Source organism: Anolis carolinensis, chromosome 3 (assembly GCF_035594765.1).
Source record: "Anolis carolinensis isolate JA03-04 chromosome 3, rAnoCar3.1.pri, whole genome shotgun sequence".
Lineage (NCBI taxonomy): Eukaryota > Metazoa > Chordata > Lepidosauria > Squamata > Dactyloidae > Anolis > Anolis carolinensis.
In genome coordinates this window covers 8,333,679-8,340,385 of record NC_085843.1, presented here as the reverse complement: position 1 = coordinate 8,340,385, position 6,707 = coordinate 8,333,679, and positions in this window count along the sequence as shown.

The window sequence follows — 6,707 nt, the reverse complement described above, 5'->3', positions numbered from 1 at the left end:
TCAAATGTGTGCTAGGAAAAACTACGGTGAGGTGGATCTGTAATTGGCTAAGTGAATGAAGCCAAAGGGTGATTCTCCCCAATGATTCCTCTTCATCCTGGAAAGAAGTGGCGAATGGAGTGCCATCAGCAGGGCTCCGTCCTGGGCCCGGTTCTGTTCAGGATCTTGATTCATGACTTAGATGAAGGGTTAGAAGGAATGAACATCAAGTTTGCAGACAGGACCACACTGGGAAGGAGAGCCAATACTCCAGAAGACAGGAGCAGAATTCAAAACGATCCTAACAGATTAGAGAGATGATTGGCAAAAGCTAATAAAATGAACTTCAACAGGGACAATTACAAGAGACCCCACTTTGGCAGAAAAAAATGAAATGCAAAGAGACAGAATGGGGGACAATGCCTGGCTCGACAGCAGTACGTGTGAATAAGATCTTGGAGTCCTCGTGGGGAGGAAGGTGAACATGAGCCAACAAGGTGATGCGGTGGCAAAAAAAGCCAATGGGATTCTGGCCTGCATAAACAGGAATCTAATGTCTAGATCCAGGGAAGTCGTGCTCCCCTTTGATCACACCACACCTGGAATCACACTGTGTCCAATTCTGGGCACCGCAATTGAAGGGAGATGTTGACTCTAAGCTGGAATGTGTCCAGAGGAGGGCAACTAAAACGATTAAGAGCCTGGAGAACAAGCCCTATGAGGAGCGGCTGAAAGAGCTGGGCATGTTTAGCCTGCAGAAGAGAAGGTTGAGAGGAGACATGATGAGGGCCATGGATCAAGATGTGAGGCGAAGTCATAGGAAGGAGGGAGCAAGCTTGTTTTCTGCTGCCCTGGAGACTAGGACGGAGAAGAACGGCTTCAAATTGCAGGAAGGGAGATTCCACCTGAACATTAAGAAGAACTTCCTCACTGTGAGAGCTGTTCAGCAGTGGAACTTGTTACTGTCTTTGTGATATGTAGTGAAATGTTTAATCTATTGTGGCTGTGGAAGTGTGTGTATTCATTCCGGCAAGCATTCCAGCAGTCAAGAGGTTAATTACAGGAGCTCTGATTGATTGCTAGAAGGGCAAAGGACTAAAACTTCCGTGACAGGAAGATACGTCATGGACTGTGGAATTCAAGGGAGGTGCTTCAGTTCACTGATAACAGACTCTGAGAGAGATGGAAAACTCCATGATTTGATCTTGTGGAGGCAAGATGTGTCCAGACAGCTTTGGTTATTAGAATTGTAAATATTAATGTAAATAAAGTCTTTAGTGCCCGCTGGGTTCAGCAGATAAGATCGACTGAGTTGTCGTTCTTTGTCGGTGCCACTTTCGCCGTTGCTGAAGTGGTCTGACGGGTGAGCAGAGGTGAGACCTGACTCATCAATCAGTCAGGATGCCGGTTCCCTGACAGGTCTGTCTGCCTTGGAGTGTGGTGGAGGCTCCTACTTTGGAGGCTTTTAAGCAGAGGCTGGATGGCCATCTGTCGGGGTGCTTTGAATGCGATTATCCTCCTTCTTGGCATAATGGGGTTGGACCGGATGGCCCATGTGGTCTCTCCCAACTCTAGGATTCTATGATTTCATTGGTACGAGTTATTTTAATGTGTTTAATCATATGCCCATATCTTCTAATATATGTGGTTTAATTGTCTTGTGTTTTAGCTGTGTTGTACTTGTGGAGGTAACAAATAGATCATCATCCTCAAGAGGAGGAGAGAAAGGGTTCATCTGAATAGGGAGCTGTAGTTTTGCAAGGTCTTTAACTTTCTCTGCCAAAGTGTGCTGGTGCCTTCCTGGTAGCAAGGCTACCAGGAATGGGAAAAGGCAGGAGGAGGAGCCGGAGGACGTTATACTTAATTATGAATGTATAACTAAGTATGCCTTAATCCTACCATGTAGGTAGGTACATTATTTATTTTTATTTTATTATTTATTAGCGACATTTATATCCCACCCTTTTCACCCCAAAGGGGACTTAGGGCGGTTTACAAGTATATATTCATACAATATATTATATTATGCTACTATATTGCAATATTATTAGTAATATTGCATGTACAGTAGAGTCTCGCTTATCCAACCTCCACTTATCCAACGAACTGTATTATCCAACGCAGTCGGCCTTTTAGTAATCAATGTTTTTGTAGTCATTGTTTTCAATACATTGCGATATTTTGGTGCTAAATTCATAAATACAGTAATTACTACATTACGTTACCGTGTATTGAACTGCTTTTTCTGTTAATTTGTTGTAAAACATGATGTTTTGGTGTTTAATTTATAAAATCATAATGCAACTTATTGTTTAATAGGCTTTTCCTTAATCCCTCCTTATTATCCAACATTTTCACTTATCCAATGTTCTGCCGGCCCATTTATGTTGGATAAGTGAGATTCTACTGTAATATAAATATACAATTATAATAGTGAATTATAATTATTATTACATTGTATTACATCATAATATTATTATTAATATTACATGTATATACAATATATTATAATACTAGCTGTGCCCGGCCACGCGTTGCTGTGGCAAAGTGATGGTGGTATTGGTTAAAAATTGTTGTGTAATTTTTATTTGACGTTATTTGCATTTTTTATTAATTTTATTGTAAGTTATATTTTTATATATTATATTTTATTATTTTCTTGTATTATTTTTAGTTATTTTCTGTTATTATAGTATTTTATTGTATTAATTTTTTAGTGTTTTTTATTATTTTTTATTGGGTTGCTAGGAGACTAAGTTGGAGGAGCTTAGCCTTCTAACTGGCAGCAATTGGATAAAAGCAATTATTCCTCTCTCTCTAATGAGGACTTTATTTTTCTTTTCTTTTTGTTGTATCAACCTAGAGGCGTGGATGATGGGTTGTGTTGTCAAATTTCGAGGTTGGAGGGCCTGTAGTTTTGTTGTTTTGTGGGTCGCCGTGATGCCATCATTCTTTTATATATATAGATTAGTATAGTATAATCTATATATATAAAAGTGTGATGGAATCCTGGCACCGAGCAAAACAACAAAACTAAACACCCCCCAACCTCGAAATTTCACAACACAATCCATCATCCACGCCTCGAGGTTGAAACCACAAAATATCACGTCACGAACCTCCACAGGGCCTAAAAAACCCCAAAAACCAGAGCTATTCTGTGCAATTCCAATGGGCCACAGCAACGCGTGGCAGGGCACAGCTAGTATTATGATATATTATTATATCATTAAATTGATACGGGAGACATGATGGAAAGATGCATATTTAGGCTGCAAGAAGAGAGACTCAAGCAGAGCAAAGCTCAGCCAAATCTCAAAATGCCTTCTGTTACAGTCGAAAGCAATGGGAAGAAGGCAGAGGGCAAATAAGGACACGCTGAGATGAATTTGAGAAGAACACTAAGCAGGAGCTTTCACTGCCAGGGCTCAATGCTATGGATTCATGGGAGATGTAATTTCACAAGGCCTTTAGCCTTGGCACCTCACCAAACTACAGCTCCCATGATTCCATAGCATTGAGCCATGGCAGTTGGTACCATCGAGTTGCATTCATTCATTCAACAGCGGTCATTTAAGGATATCATTAAATTAATGCCCAAAGCAATATAATGCACCTTCCACGAGGTGGCGGTCGATAACCATTCATGCCTTGAGATGCCATCAGTTCTATTCCTGGAAATGAGACCAAAGACCATTTGCTTTTGTAATCTGTGCGTGCAAAACATGTTATGGGTAAAACACTTAGTGCATGGGTGTGCCCCATTTGTGTACCTTTATACATTGAGAACCAACTGGGATCGGCTGTGGTTGTTTACTGGGTGATGCAGAACACAGGAAATTGCCTTATAATGGCTGAGATCACTGGTCGCTTTATTCATTCACCACTTACTCTTCAACTAATAGGGGCTTCGCAGAATATCTGGCAGCAAGAAGTTTTTTCCATCACTTGCTATATTTTTGCATACCTTCCATTTGTCCTTATTTGACAGGGTCATGTCCTCATTATTACTCTTGTCATCCCACTTCTCATCTGCCTTTAAACTGGCAGGGGGTTGGACTAAATGATCTTTGAGGTATCCTTCCAACTCCACCATTTAGTGATTCTATAACATTGTGTAGTCTTTGTGGACTCCAAGGTGAATGTGAGCCAACAACGTGATGCAGCAGCTAAAAAGCCAATGCTATTCTAGGCTGCATCAATAGCAGAATAAACACTTCTGTTCTTTGCCTTCTTTCTGTCTGTATCTTATTCAGTCCTTTGGGAGTTTAACACTCTGGGTCCCAAACCCATGGTTTATTTATTTGCTACATTTATATGCCGCCCTTCTCACCCCGAAGGGGACTCAGAGCGCCTTACAAATTAAATTTACATACAATATTATATTAGCATAGTACAATACTGGTAATAAATTACTATATTGTACTGTATCAATATATTGCAATATTATTAGTAATATTACATGTAAAATATAATATATAATAATATAATTATATATTATATTATATAATATAAAATATATAATAATATAATATATAATAATATAATTATCTATATACAGTAGAGTCTCACTAATCCAAGCCTTGCTTATCCAAGCCTCTGGATAATCCAAGCCATTTTTGTAGTCAATGTTTTCAATATATCGTGATATTTTGGTGCTAAATTCGTAAATACAGTAATTACAACATAACATTACTGCGTATTGAACTACTTTTTCTGTCAAATTTGTTGTATAACATGAAGTTTTGGTGCTTAATTTGTAAAATCATAACCTAATTTGATGTTTAATAGGCTTTTCCTTAATTCCTCCTTATTATCCAAGTTATTCACTTATCCAAGCTTCTGCCGGCCCGTTTAGCTTGGATAAGTGAGACTCTACTGTATATATAAAAGAGTGATGGAATCAGGGCACCGGACAAAACAACAAAACTACAGGCCCACCAACCTCGAAATTTGACAACACAACCCATCATCCACAGCTCTAGGTTGATACAACAAAAAGAAAAGAAAAATAAAGTCCTAATTAGAGGGAGAGGAATAATTGTTTTTATCCAATTGCTGCCAGTTAGAGGGCTAAGCTCCGCCCACTTGGTCTCCTAGCAACCCAATAAAAATAATTAAAAACACTTTATACAATAAAATACTATCATAACAGAAAGTAACTAAAAATAATACAAGAAAATAATAAAATATAATAAAAAGATAACTTCCAATAAAATTAATTAAAAAATACAAATAACATCAAATAAAAAATCCACAACAATTTTTAACCAATACCATCACCACTTTGCCACAGCAACGCATGGCTGGGCACAGCTAGTAATAATATATAATTATAATCTTGCAGAACTGAAATCACATATCAACATTGAGGAAGGGGAAATAGAGCAATGGAGTCAAACTCCAGAGAAATAGATTCTACCAAAACATTAGGAAAAAAATCAACGTTGGAATTTGCTGCCCGGGAACATAGAAGAGACTCCTTATCTGGAGATTTTTAAATAGAAGCTGGATGGTCATCTGTCAGGAGGGCTTGGATCAGGCCTGTTGCCAGAAAAATTTTTTGGGAGGAGTTGAAACTTTTTTTTTGTCCCAGATGATTTTTCATGCCGGAGTCTCCTGATCTGACACAGAATTGCAATAAGGCCCTGAAATGACCATAACTGTGCAAAGGTTTTTCACAGGCAACAGATCCTTTATCATTGCTCCCTCTTAAAGCCAGTTCTTGTCTGCCACAAAGGATAATAGTTTCCACAATTGGCAGAAGCTTCTTTCTGTTTTCTTCTGCTCTCTTCTTATTTCGTTTAGCAACAAGACATTTTCCACTGTGAATAAGCAAGAAGTTTTCAGCCAAGCACAAGTTGTTCTGTGTTTGGAGACTTCTATTGAATTTTTCCATCACACAAATGGTTTAGCAACCAATGTACCAAGCTTGTGATAACCAACTTTGCCCCCAACTTCTCCAAACAACACACCGTATTTACAGAGTGCGCTTTGTACATGAAATGAGTAGGCCAGCCAGGGAAATCTGACAAACCATTTGGGTTGAAAACTTAGATGCTTTGCTCCTGTTTCATTGCTTCTTTGGCAGGGTTGAGGATTAGATGAACCAGTGGGAGACACTCCAGTTTCTAATTTCCTCAGTTTTCACCTGGATTCCAGATCAAATCCCCACTCCCCATCCTGTGCATTAGACTTTGCCTGCCGGCTACCACGTTTTGGCAGCTTCCACTATGTCAGCTATTGCTGCTATTGCCATGTACTGTATATACTCGAGTATAAGCCGACACGAACCTTACGAGGTTGTAAGGTCTGTTGGCAACTAGGCAAGTGGGGTTTATATATCTATGGAAAGTCCAGGGTGGAAGAAAGAACGCTTGTCTGTTTGAGGCAAGTTTGAATGACTGTTGCAGTTTGCCACCTTGAGTGGCATCGAATAGCCTTGCAGACAGGAAACAATCGGGGCCAGCTAACACTTCCCAACAAAGGATTCCCCCAGGCAGGAAGCAGCCAGGCTTTGAAGCTATTCAGTGTTAATCATGCTGGCCAATTGCAACATTGACACTTGCCTCAAGTCGACAAGAGTTCTTTCTCTTGGACTTTCTACAGATATATAAACCCCACTTGCCTCGTTTCCAACAGACCTCACAACCTGTGAGGATGCCTGCCATAGATGTGGGCGAAACGTCAGAAGAGAATGCTTCTTGAACATAGCCATACAGAGACGC